Genomic DNA, 13,879 nt, shown 5'->3' on the forward strand with positions numbered 1-13,879 from the left:
AGGTCACTTATCCGTTCTTCTGCCTCAGTTATTCTGCTACTGATTCCTTCTAGAGAATTTTAAATTTCAGTTATTGTGTTGTTCAGCATTGTTTGCTCTTTAGTTCTTCTAGGTCCTTGTTAAATGTTTCTTGTATTTTCTGCATTCTATTTCCAAGATTTTGGATCATCTTTACTAACATTACTCTGAATTCTTTTTCAGGTAGACTGTCTATTTCCTCTTCATTTGTTTGGTCTGGTGGGTTTTCAACTTGCTCCTTCATCTGCTGTGTGTTTCTCTGTGTCCTTCTTTTGAGTAACTTACTGTGTTTGCGGTCTCCTTTTCACAGGCTGTGGGTTCATAGTTCCCATTGTTTTTGGTGTCTGCCCACAGTGGCTAAGGTTGTTTCAGTGGGTTGTGTAGGCTTCCTGGTGGAGGGGACTAGTGCCTGTGTTCTGGTGGATGAGGCTGGATCTTGTCTTTCTGATGGGCAAGTCCTCTTCCGGTGGTGTGTTTTGGAGTGTCTGTGGCCTTATTATGATTTTAGGCAGCCTCTCTGCTAATGAGTGGGGTTGTGTTCCTGTCTTGCCAGTTGTTTGTCTTAGGGTGTCCAGCACTGTAGCTTGCTGGTCATTGAGTGGAGCTGGGTCTTGGCGTTGAGATGGAGATCTCTGGGAGATTTTTGCTGTTTGATATTACGTGGAGCTGGGAGGTCTCCGGTGGACCAACGTCCTGAACTCGGCTCTCCCACCTCAGAGGCACAGCCCTGACACCTGGCTGGAACACCAAGATCCTGTCATCCACACGGCTCAGAATAAAAGGGAGAAAGCAAGCAAGCAAGCAAGCCAGCAAGAAAGAAAGAGAGGGAGAAAAATTAAATTAAAAAGTTATTAAAATAAAAAATGAAAAAATAATTATTAAAAATTAAAAAATTTAAAAGTAATAAAAAAGAAACAAAGAAGAGAGCAATCAAACCAAAAAACAAATCCACCAATGATAAGAAGCGCTAAAACCTATATTAAAAAAAACACAAAAACGGGCAGACAGAACCCGAGGACAAATGGTAAAAGCAAAGCTATACAGACAAAATTACTCACAGAAGCATTCACATACACACTCACAAAAAGAGAAGAAGGGGAAAAATATACATATCGTTGCTCACAAGTCCATGTCCTCAATCTGGGATGATTCGTTGTCTATTCAGGTGTTTCACAGATGCAGGGTACATCAAGTTGATTGTGGAGATTTAATCTGCTGCTCCTGAGGCTGCTCGGAGGAATTTCCCTTTCTCTTCTTTGTTCGCACAGGTCCCAGGGTTCAGCTTTGGATTTGGACCCGCCTCTGCGTGTAGGTCGCCTGAGGGCATCTGTTCCCACCCAGACAGGGCGGGGTTAAAGGAGCAGCTGCTTCAGGGGCTCTGGCTCACTCAGGCCGGGGGGAGGGAGGGGCGCAGATGCGGGGCGAGCCTGCGGCGGCAGAGGCCGGCGTGACGTTGCACCAGCCTGAGGCGCGCCATGCGTTCTCCCCGGAAGTTATCCTGGATCACGGAACCCTGGCCGTGGCGGGCTGCACAGGCTCCCGGGAGGGGAGGCGTGAATAGTGACCTGTGCTCGCAAACAGGCTTCTTGGTGGTGGCAGCAGCAACCTTAGCGTCTCATGCCCGTCTCTGGGGTCCACGCTTTTAGCCGTGGCTCGCGCCCGTCTCTGGAGCTCCTTTAAGCGGCGCTCTTAATCTCCTCTCCTCGCGCACCAGGAAACAAAGAGGCAAGAAAAAGTCTCTTGTCTCTTCAGCAGCTCCAGACCTTTTCCCCGGACTCCCTCCCGGCCAGCTGTGACGCACTAGTCTCTTCAGGCTGTGTTCACGCCGCCAACCCCAGTCCTCTCCCTGCGCTCCGACCGAAGCCCGAGCCTCAGCTCCCAGCCCCCGCCTGCCCCGGCGGGTGAGCAGACAAGCCTCTCGGCCTGGTGAGTGCTGGTAGGCCCCGATCCTCCTGCGGGAATCTCTCTGTGCGGGAATCTCTTCGCTTTGCCGTCCGCACCCCTGTTGCTTTGCTCTCCTCCGCGGCTCCGAAGCTTACCCGCTCCGCCACCCACGGTCTCCGCCCGTGAAGGGGCTTCCTACTGTGTGAAAACCTTTCCTCCTTCACAGCTGCCTCCCACTGGTGCGGGTCCCGTCCCTATTCTTTTGTCTCTGTTTATTTTTTTCTTTTGCCCTACTCCCTACGTGGGGAGTTTCTTGCCTTTTGGGAGGTCTGAGGTCTTCTGCCAGCGTTCAGTAGGTGTTCTTTAGGAGTTGTTCCACATGTAGATGTATTTCTGATGTATTTGTGGGGAGGAAGGTGATATCCATGTCTTACTCTCCCACCATCTTGAAGGTCTCCCCACGGGGCTACTCTTCGTTGCAGTGCACAGGCTTCTCATGGTGTTGGTTTCACTTGTTGCAGAGCACGTGCTCTAGGCATGTGGGCTTCAGTAGTTGTGGCACACTGGCTTCAGTAGTTGTGGCTCGTGGGCTTTAGAGCGCAGACTCAGTAGTTGTGGCACACGGGGTTGCTTAATTGCTCCGCAGCATGTGGGATCCTCCCGGACAAGGGCTCGATCCCATGTCCCCTGCATTGGCAGGTGGATTCTCAACCACTGTGCCACCAGGGAAGTCCGCAGACTTCAAAAATGTTTGTCCTACTGATGGGAGTGAAAACGGTGAGGTATCATTTTCTCATTTACTGGAGAATGGCTATCTTTTTATGTGGTTATTGACCATTATGAAGGCGATTGTTCAAATCTTTTGCCCATTTTTCTATTGGGATGTTTATCCTTTTCTTATTAATTCATAGAACTTTAAAAAATGTATTGGATGCTCATATTTTGTCAAGTAGATGTACTGAAAATGGCTTCTCCACTTTGTAGTTATCATTTTATCTATGGCTTTTATTAATCAGTATAGCTTAGACTAATTGGGAGTAACAAAGAAACCTTGAACCTCAGTGGATAACAAAGGCTGATGTTAGTCGCTGGTCCTCTCTTGAAGCTGTGCCTTAGAAAACACATGGCAGGGCTTCCCTGGTGGCGCAGTGGTTGAGAGTCCGCCTGCCGATTCAGGGGACACGGGTTCGTGCCTGGGTCCGGGAAGATCCCACATGCCGCGGAGGGGCTGGGCCCGTGAGCCATGGCCGCTGAGCCTGCGCGTCGGGAGAGGCCACAACAGTGAGGCCCGCGTACCGAAAAAAAAAAAGAAAGAAAACACATGGCAAAGGAAGGAAAGCTGAGGACTCTGTAGGTTATTTCTAAGTGCGAGGCCTGGAAGTGGCTTCTGTCACTCCTGTCCAAATTGCATCTCATCATTCGGCCCCAAAGGAGGCTGGGAAGTGTAGAATACTCCCACACTGATATTTGGGAGTACTCAAGTCTCTACCACATGGTGTTTTAAATGAACAGATGCTCTTAATTTTAATGTAATTGAATTCAACTCTCTTTGTGGTTTCTACTTCTGTCGTATTTAAGAAATCTATCTCCACTGCAGATCAACTCCAGAAAAAATGGAGAATTCCTTGGACAGAATGGTGAAGATTTTTTTTATATTGCCTTCTAAAATTGTTATACTGTTGCTGTTCACATTTAGGTCTTTAATTCCTATGGAATTGTCTTGCTTTAGTTAGGAGTCAATTTTGTTTCAGAACTATTTATAGAAAAATCCCTGTTTCCCACTAGTCTGTCAATCGAACTTCCATAGGTGTGTGGATATATTTCTGAGTTCTCCACTCAGTTCCACCAGTCTATTCATCTATCCCTGGACCAATACCACTTTATCATAAATATTAGATTTTTATAACTCTCAATACCTGGTAAGGCAAATATCTTCTCTATATATTTCCTATTATGGGATGTTTTGACTATTTTTGTTCTCTGTCCTCTGTTTAAATCATAATTTTTTGCCAAATTTCAAAGTAAAAACTATTCAGATTGAATATATGGATCAATCTGGGGAGAAGCAATATTTTTATAATACTGAGTCTTCCCGTCTAAGAACCATGGTACATCTTTACATTTATTTAGCTCTTTTTTAATATATTTCCATAGAGTTTCACAGGTTTTTGATGTTGTTAAGGTCTTGTGCAACTTTGGTTAGATTCATTTGTTGGTACTATTGCAAATGCTATCTTTTAAAGATGTACATATTTCAACTGTCTATCCTTTATAGAAACTTAATTTTTTTTTTGTATATGTGTGCACTTTTCTTTTTAATTTTTAGATATTTCCTCCTGGCTTTCATCCAGAAACAAGGTTTAGATGGCTAATTTTATTTTCTACTCCTGAGAGGTACAATTTTATTTCTAGTTTGCCTGCTGACGGTGTAATTTTCTAGCTCAGGTTAATGTGTGGAATCTCCTAGTAGGCTTCCCACTCTGAGAGATTTTTCTTATGTCTTCATTCTCTGTGAGGCCATGGAAAGTGAAGTTCAGAGTTATTTGGGTTCAGAAGTTGCCCTTGGGGTAAAGGTGAGCTCTGGTCCTCTGCTTACCATGTTGGACTCTTGTTTTCCCTTAACTTTAGGTCTCTGGAGAATTCTTACCTTCTTGCCAATTTGTCAAAGCAGTAAAATAGATATTCATATTTTTATTTACTTTTACTTACTTTTAGTCGAGTCAGTTAGATTATTTAGTCTACCGTGTTGCCGGAAACTGAAATTGAGATACAGGCACTAACACATACATATTATTAAACACCTTCAAAAATACCTATAATAATTCTAAAAATATTTCTCTATAATTATTTTTAAAGGCTTGATTTAAATTAGTTCAATTGCTATTTTGCTATCAAGAATTACAAATCTTTTTTTTTTTTTTTTTTTTTTTTTTTCCGGTACGCGGGCCTCTCACTGTTGTGGCTTCTCCCGTTGCGGAGCACAGGCTCCGGATGCGCAGGCCGGCTCACAGGCCCAGCCACTCCGCGGCATGTGGGATCTTCCCGGACCGGGGCACGAACCCGTGTCCCCTGCATTGGCAGGCGGACTCTCAACCACTGTGCCACCAGGGAAGCCCCAAGAATTACAAATCTTGATAGCAAAGTATTGTCACTCTACCTACTTTAACTGGTTACTTTTTTTTCCCCCTCATTTTTTTTCTTACTTGGCTGTTAAGTCAATAAAGTGCTCTTAGGCTTGTGGTCAACAAAGTTATCTTATCCTTCTTGTTAGATGGATTGACATTTAAAAATATTCCACTCAGCCTCCTAACACTATGGCCAATATTTTACACTCTAAGTCGGTGAGAGTTGATGGTAAACTTGCTAGATCTTGCAAAGTCAAGTTGTCTCTGATATAAACTTTCTTCCCTTTCTTGACAATTAATCAACAAATGGCTATTGAGTTTCCACCACAAATCTGTTACATGATAATGGCAAGCTTGTTCTGATAGCCATGGGGATTTTGTTTTTGTTTTTACATCTTTATTGGAGTATAATTGGTTTACAATGGTGTGTTAGTTTCTGCTTTATAACAAAGTGCATCAGTTATACATATACATATGTTCCCATATCTCTTCCCTCTTGTGTCTCCCTCCCTCCCACCCTCCCTATCCCACCCCTCCAGGTGGTCACAAAGCACCGGAATTTAAGAAAAAAAAAATGTCATGAAGAACCTAGGGGTAAGACAGGAATAAAGACACAGAGCTACTGGAGAACGGACTTGAGGATATGGGGAGGGGGAAGGGTGAGCTGTGACAGGGCGAGAGAGAGGCATGGCCATGGGGTTTTAAACCAGATTTTCCCCAGAGTGAGAATCTGATTAAACAGATCTTCTGTGATAGTGCTAACTCTGCCCCTTCTTTCACAGATTCCCTATAGCAATTTCTCAGGGAGACTGGAGGATATAGTTAATTGCTTTTTCATATTTCTCCTCTGTGATGGTAAAGCCAACACATAAAACATAGAAATAATAATTTAAGCCCTAAAGAAACCTCTGGCAATTCAATGAAGAAAAATTCAAAATTATTAATTCATTTTAGTGCATTATCATTATAATTAACATTAAAATACTTAAAGCAATATCCCAATGTATTAACTTCCTTTCTCTTGAGAAGTGAACATTGGCCCACAAGGTATCATATGTGGGTGTATAATCTCATCAGTAGAGATCTGTTGTAAATCTTGTTCTATAACTTCAAAAAATCTGATAAATATGTCTCATGAAGTAAGTATTTGCTCAGATCATTAAAACACTGCCCTTTTGAGTGGTCGATAAAGTTAACTGATACGTTTTCTTAAATACTTTAAATGTCGTTAAAAATACTTATGTTTTAAAATAACTGATCTCTGCTGTTGAAAAAGAAAATAGAGATAAGGAGATAGAAAAAAAATCCATTATTTCGTTTCTCAGAAATAACCACTATAACATTTTCAAAAAGTTTTATTACAAAATAATTTCAAATTTACAGAAAGTTGCTAAGAATAATACAGAGGACTTCTATGTACCCCTCATCTAGATTTTATATAAATATATATATTTCTATATCCTGCATATATAAAAATCTATTTTTTTATATATATATAAATGTATATATAATTACTGTGTTTTTCTGAATCATTTTCTGATATATTTCCTAAGAGCAAGGACATTCCATTACATAACTACAATTCTATGATGAAATTTGGGAAGTTTGGCATTAATACAACATCCTGATTTAAAATGCAATCCGTATTCAAATTTTGTCATTTTTTTCAATAATGTTCAGTTTAACAATTTTCCCTTGATCCAGGGTTCAATCAAGAATCATATATAGAATTTAGTGGACATGACTCTTTGGTTTCTTTTAACCTGGAACATTTCCTCAGCCTTTCTTTATCTTTTATGACATTGACATTTTTGTGGAGAAGAGGCCAGTTGATTTCTAGAATGAGTCTCAATTTGTCTGATATTCCTTAAGTCTGAAAGCGCTTTGAAAGAATTGTATAAACTCACTGTCAGCCCTGCCTCCCCTTCTCTCTTGAAATCCTAATTTACTCTGACTTTTGTCTCTACTATTCTTCCAAGATTGCTTTTATTCAGGTCATCAGTAATCTTCATGTCACAAAAGTCAATGGCCTTTTCTCAGTCCTCCTCTTATTCAACCTTTGAGCAGAATTTTTTTTTTTTTTTTCCCTGTACGCGGGCCTCTCACTGTTGTGGCCTCTCCCGTTGCGGAGCACAGGCTCTGGACACGCAGGCTCAGCGGCCATGGCTCACGGGCCCAGCCGCTCCGTGGCATGTGGGATCTTCCCGGACCGGGGCACGAACCCGTGTCCCCTGAATCGGCAGGCGGACTCTCAACCACTGCGCCACCAGGGAAGCCCTGAGCAGAATTTGATAGAATTTATCTCCTCCTCCTCTTTGAGGATATCATACTTTTGCCACTAGGCTTCCTTCACATAGCTCTTTCCTTTATCTCTTTGCTCTGTAGTCCCTTTTTCTAAGTTTTGCTGGACTCTCTTAAGCTTTCATTCCCTAAATGACAAAATAGTATATGGCTCAGACCTCAGACCTCTTTGCCTTCTACACTTATTTTCAAGGTAGTTTCACCTAACTAGAAAATGGATTTAAATACCAGTCTAAATCTGTAAACCCAGCCTAGAATTCACTCTTGAACTCTAGATCATGCATCCAACTTTCTACCTCCCATCTGGAACTCCTATAGGCATCTCAATATGTCCATTACCAATTTCTTGATAATTTTTTGAAAGCCTGCCAGTCTTTTCACTCTACTCAGAATAAAAGTCAAACCCCCTTAGAGGGCATTACATAACATGGTTTCCCATTAATTTGCTTATCTCGTCTCCAACCTTCTCTCCTTTTACTTACTTTATCCTGCCACGCCAAGTACACTTGTACCTTGGGACCTTTACACTTGCTGTTCCCTCTGCCTGGAATCCTCTTCCTCCAGAAACCTACATGACTTATTGTCTTATTTCAGGTTTCTGGGGAAATAATTTCTTATCAGAGAGGTGTTTCTTAAACACCTTAAATAATATTGAAATGTTCCCTGTACCAGCCATATCACTCTTTATTCAGTATTCCTGTTTTACTTCTCTTTGTTCCACTTATTATTATCTTAAATACAGTTTTTTCTCTCTGTCCCCTCCCCTAGTAGGATGCTAACTCCACGTGCATAGACATTTCGCTTTGTTTACTCTTATACATACAGCTCTTAGAATAGTCATTAACTCATAGTAGGCATTCAGGAAACATCTGTGAGGTGAATGAATATCCTTTCAGATCTTTTCTATACCTAGAAGTGTCTATTTAAAAATTATTTGGATAATGCGCTCTCTACAGTTCTGTCAATTGCTTTCTTACTTAGTATTATGTCCTGAACATCTTTCTGCGTCACCAAAAATCGATCTAAATCATTTTCCATAGCCTTAGAATATTCCATTGTATAGAGGTGGCATAGCTGATTTATTCAAACTCAACTGATGGACAGTTGGATTGTTTTCAGTTTTTTGCTATATCAAACAATGCTGCAACTAATAACCTTATGTTGAAGTCTTTTGTAATGCAATTTGTCAAACAGCTATTGAGTGTCTGCTTTATGCAATTCACTGGTCTGAGCAATGGGATGGGAAAGCAAAGACAAATGTGACGTGGTTTCTGCATTCAGCAAGCTCATGACCTACTCAGAGAGACAGATGATGATAAATAAGGATGATATATCTTAGAGCATTATGAGTACTGCAAGACCAGTAAAGAAGTACAATGTGGAATTCAGGGATAGGAACTACCAGAGATAAAGAAAGAGGTAGGAAGGCTTTCTGGAAGGTCTATGTAGGTCTATGTAGTTAAATTGGGCTTTGGTAAATGTTTCATTCAATTGACAGAGGGGCTGGGGAGGAGAGAGTGCAACAGTCAGAGGATGTGGGAACTATCCTTGGATAAGTTAACTCTCTAATTTGGTTAGAACAGAAGATGGGTGAGTGATAAGGCCAGAAATGTAGGTTGAGGCAGGAGCATATGGCAGATAAAAAATCACTGTCAAGTCAAAGGACCCAGGGATAGAAAATATTATAGAAATGGATCCACTTGACTTACCTATCAGATTTTTCATTTTGGGGAAAACAATTTACCTGGGCTATCCCGGCCTGTGAGAATTCAGATTCATTATTTCTAGATATTCTGGTATTTGAAGAGAAACTGAAAAAATTGTCTTTTTAAAAGATAAAAGTTCCTGACTTTTAACTGCTGGCCATCAACTCATATTTTTTCACAACCTCTTTTTGTGAACCACAGAACAAAATAACAACAATAATAATAAAACTCCCGATTCACTCACTGCTAATGGGCCATATGTATCCTGCGAGTCCCCAGTTTGTAAACTCTGCCCTGAATAGACACTGTCTACTAATATGGTGAATTTCAATCTTTTGGACCTTGAACCACAGCAAAAAATTCCATTCTACATTGCGACCTAACATGCCCACACATAAACATAGATAAATGAAGCTAAACTTTCAGAAAACAATCCTAACAATTTACTTAACTGAAAGGAAAGCACTCTGATCTAGTCTACTTCAATCTAGTCTATTCTATTCTAAAAGGAAATGTTTGTCTTGACCTACTAAATTAACTTCAGGACTCACAATGGTTTCAAAACTTATTAAAAACACTGTCCTGACTATGATAATTCTTTTGCCCTCTAAATCTGTGTTATCTTGTAATATCGCTTAAGAATTGCCTTCTCAGGTGCTTAGAATTTAGGGAGCCAACTAGAACATAAATAGCTCTGGGCAGGATCTGCTCTTTTCTCTTAGACCCACAGGCTCAGCAAATGTAACATATATTTGACTCTTGGATGCTGGGATTTGGGCCTTTGAGGGCCTCCACAAATCGGCTTTTATATTCTGAGTCCCAGGAGCTGTGGATCTGTAACCCTATTATTTAGCTGGAGGAGATGGTCAATGGATATCAGTTAAGAAACTGTTTGTGACTAACTCAGCCAGCTCCCCTCCAACAATGTATCTATGAACCTCAGCTTGAGAGTGAGATCCTCTTGACCTCAAGGTCAAATTGACTCAGCTGACCACTCATCCAGCTCCTCCCTCAACACCTGTCCAGGTCCCGATTAGTAGATTCACTATGAAGGACGAGTCATAAAGGACCCTACTATTTTAAGCTTCATGTGATCAGAACCCTTCCCGGTTACTAAGAAACACAAATGAGTTTAGTTACCTTGAAATTAAATGTAGCCTAGAACACATCAATATTTGTCAGTTCATATTGCAAATGAGCTACTGTATTCATAATGGATGTGTCACCATCATAAATATGACACAAGGGCATTTTCAAAGAGATGATTATCCACTCTGATGGGAGAGAAATACAAGCTTAAGAAATTAACATTCTCACCACCTCCTTGTCTCTCTTTGCTTTGCATTATTTAGGGATCTCTGGTGACTCGATTGAAGTCCTCCCTGCCCCCCGAAACCTGCAGAGTACAGAGCTTTTGGAATATACACCACCCTGATATCAAAGGAAGGAGCCCTGTTGGAGGAATTGACATTTCCCCTCTCGTCTCTGGGTTAATGGAAAGACCTGTATTCAAAGGTACCTTTGTCTCAGCGGGAACACCGCAAGATATCTTTTGTTTTGATTTATATTGGTTGCAGGTACATGCTGGATCAAAGCACATGAGAATGGGAGAAAGAAGCCAGATGCATAGTTGATCCAGGGGGAAAACTGAACTATAGGACATTTTACTTCTTTGTTTAGCAAGCTGTATAATAACTGGCCAACATTATTTATTATTATACTATTTATATTCTAAAATTTATTATAGCATTTATTATTTATTCTTATTATTTATTATTGAGCACTCGTCATACACAAGACCAGTGGTCCCCAACCCTCCTGTTCATTCAAATCTCTTGAGGGGCCTTTTAAAACTATAGTTGTCCTGGCCTCACCCCCAAAGGCTCTGGTTTAATTGGTCGTGGCTGGGGCCCAGACAGTGGCACTTTTTAACAGTGCTAAGGTGATTCTAATATGCAGCCAGGGTGGAGAACCACTGTGTTAGATACTATTTAAAAACTTTAAAATTATTAGCTCTTTCAATACTCATAGTAAGTCTATAAGGTTGCTATGATTATCATTATCCTCAATTTTCAAATGAGAAAATAGAATTAAAGAGAGTTAAGCATCATTCCTATGAGTGTACAGGCCAGTAGGGGTGGAATCCAAATTTCTATCCAGGTATTTGGATTCCAAAATGCAAAGCAAGTTTAATGCAAAGATCAAGGGTAAGAGAAACACTTTCTGCCAGGTGTTTGGGGCCAGAGTCATAAAAGATGACTCCAAAGGAAGACAAAAAGGTGAAGTAGAAAGTTTAAAGCATCTGCAAGCCTGGCTTCATGGGTGTGCAACCTGTACATGGGCTCAGAAGGGTCCCATACTTGGTTTAATGCTCTGTCTTGCTGTCTTGGAATTCTTAATACATTTTGAACAAGAAGCCCCACATTTTCATTTTGCACTGGGCTCTACAAATTGTGTAGCTGGTATGGGTTTGATGAGGTAGGTGATTGCTTCCCTGGAGTGATTTCAGCAATTTCAGTGAAGTAGGGACCATCTCCTTCTTTGAGAGCACTTTTCCTAGAGCTGGAAAAGCAAACATCAAAGGCATTGACAAGGGAGCCATAGAACTCTGAGTTGCATGCCCTCTCTAGAGGCAAGGGGCCAGAGTGAGGGGGTGGGGCAAATAAAAAACAGCAGATGCTCTAAAATATAGGTCCTTCCATCTTTCTAAGTAATAATTGCTAACATTTATTGAGTGTTTTCTATGTTCTAAGCACTGTTTTATGTAGTCTACATGCATTGTTTCCTTTAATCATCACCACTCTATGAGATACATACTATCATTTTATCCCCTTCTTATGGATGAGGGAAATGAGATACAGAAAGGTTAAATAACTTACCCAAAGTCACAGAACCATGTAAGAGGAGGAACTGAGGTTTTAACCAGACCTGTGCACCTCCCCACTACACTGTGTGGTCCCTTAGAACATAATGGATCAATTCCTATGTGTTCACCTGAGCCCCTGACCATTGCACTCTCCAGAGGTGCTCCTTACCAATCTCCTATCTCATAATTCCCTTACATGGAGGGAGTCAGGTGTCACAGGAAACAAAAAGTTCAGGAATTAGGAGGCTCCAGTTCTTGTCCGGTTTCATCCCTGCTGTTTACTGGTCAGATAACGCTAAGCAAGTCATTTTATTAAGTTCTTTATTTTTACCCCATCATCACCCATTCATGGGACACTTTAAATGCGCTAAGCACTGTGCTCCTTTCTTGAATTTCAATAGCAAATCAGAATAGGTCTCTTCCCTTTTGGAATATGCCTCATTCTGAAAAGGGATTTGAGGTACTTAATTACCAGTTTCAGTTTCCCTGCTTGTTAAAAAGAAAGCAGATGTGAATTGCGTTGTGGGTGGGAGTGAGGGGAAATAATAGCTATTTAAATTTAAAAATGGAAGGATTGTGAGATGTTGTTGTGCAAATATGATCTGTTATTACATGGATTTCCACCCCTAGACAGTTTGGGCTACTTACCGAGTTTCCAAGTGTGACTTGTGATTACATGGCCAGCTATCTCGTCTCCTGTTTGAATCCTACACTTCGTTTAAGACTAAGAGCAAATCCCATCTATTTCAGTTGATTTCTTTTTCTGGAATTCTTTAAAACCAAACCATAACAAGGATGGTGATTCTAAGAGTAACTAACCTTTATGGAACACTCACCATGAGCAGATGCAATGACAGTACTTATTGGATTAGCTCATTTAATTTAACCCTTAAAACAACCCAGTGAGATAGGTACATTTTACAGGTGAGGGGACTAAAGCTAGGGAAGGAGTACTAATCCCAGATACTATTCCAAGAGTCAGGATTCAAACCCTGGGTTTGAATGGATCTAGTGTCCAGGCTCTGAAACACTGCTGTGGTCAACCACTTATTTAGTATTTCTATTACTACATAAATATATATTATATATGCATATTTACATTCATACAAATATTAGTATTTACATATTATTTTTGCACGTTTATATACCTCAACTTATTTAGCACTTAACTCAAAATATTATTGTACATTGACTTAGAACATATGTCATGTGTTAGGCTTCCAGGCCCCTAGAGAAAGCTATATTTTAGACTTAATGTCTTATGCAGCATTTTAAATCATGTCTTGCATGGTGTAGATACTAAAACATATTGACTGACCAAAATCCAAATGGAAAATATACAATAATACCTAACCTCAGGTCAAGCAAAAAAATCTACAAAATAGTTTATATGAGACCATAATTTCCCTTGGTTTGACATCAATTCTTTGTTCCCCAAACTTCTAGAATTTTATTTAGAAAGATAGGTTTGTTTTCCTCCCAACAAAAGAGTGGTTATTGAGCATTTTTCCATATCCCAGGTATTATCTAAGTGCTCTACCTGCCTTAAGCCACATAATCTTCATAAACATAGTGAATGTATTGCACCTTTCTGCCTGGTTTACCCTTAGGCATTTACATTTACTCCTTGTAACACCAGTACTTCAGGGGAAGCAAACCTGTCTCCAGGTCCAGAATGAGTCTGATTTGTCTTCTATGTCTTTGATAATAATTGGTGTAGGAACTCAGGCATAAGACAGCCAACCATTCCTGGACAAAAGAATTGGTTCAGGAAATGGCATATGACTCCGTGTAAGCAAAGGAGACAGGATGGGATGTTTGCTGAGGGTATTTGGAAAACAGAAAGCCATGGAAAAAGATGGCTTGGCTGTGGACATGTCATGGCAGACTATGGTAGCCTTTTCACTACCAGCTCAAGGATGAAGTCAACAGAGAGAAAAAAGGAGGGACAAGAGAATCACAAAGAAACAGATTCTGTG

General features: G+C 40.6%; 1 long non-coding RNA gene across 1 annotated transcript in view; it reads left to right on the forward strand.

Moving 5' to 3' along the window:
- Nucleotides 1–242: 242 nt before the first annotated feature.
- Nucleotides 243–13,879, forward strand: part of LOC111174206 (uncharacterized) — a 159,736-nt gene continuing 146,099 nt past the window's right edge. The window contains exons 1-2 of the long non-coding RNA XR_016394741.1: nucleotides 243–1,944; nucleotides 10,387–10,549. This is a non-coding gene — a long non-coding RNA (uncharacterized LOC111174206). The remainder of the gene's footprint in view (nucleotides 1,945–10,386; nucleotides 10,550–13,879) is intronic.

This window comes from Delphinapterus leucas, chromosome 10 (genome assembly GCF_059928025.1).
Source record: "Delphinapterus leucas isolate spDelLeu-1000000601 "Yukka" chromosome 10, BTC_Dleu_Yukka2, whole genome shotgun sequence".
NCBI classification, from domain to species: Eukaryota; Metazoa; Chordata; class Mammalia; order Artiodactyla; family Monodontidae; genus Delphinapterus; species Delphinapterus leucas.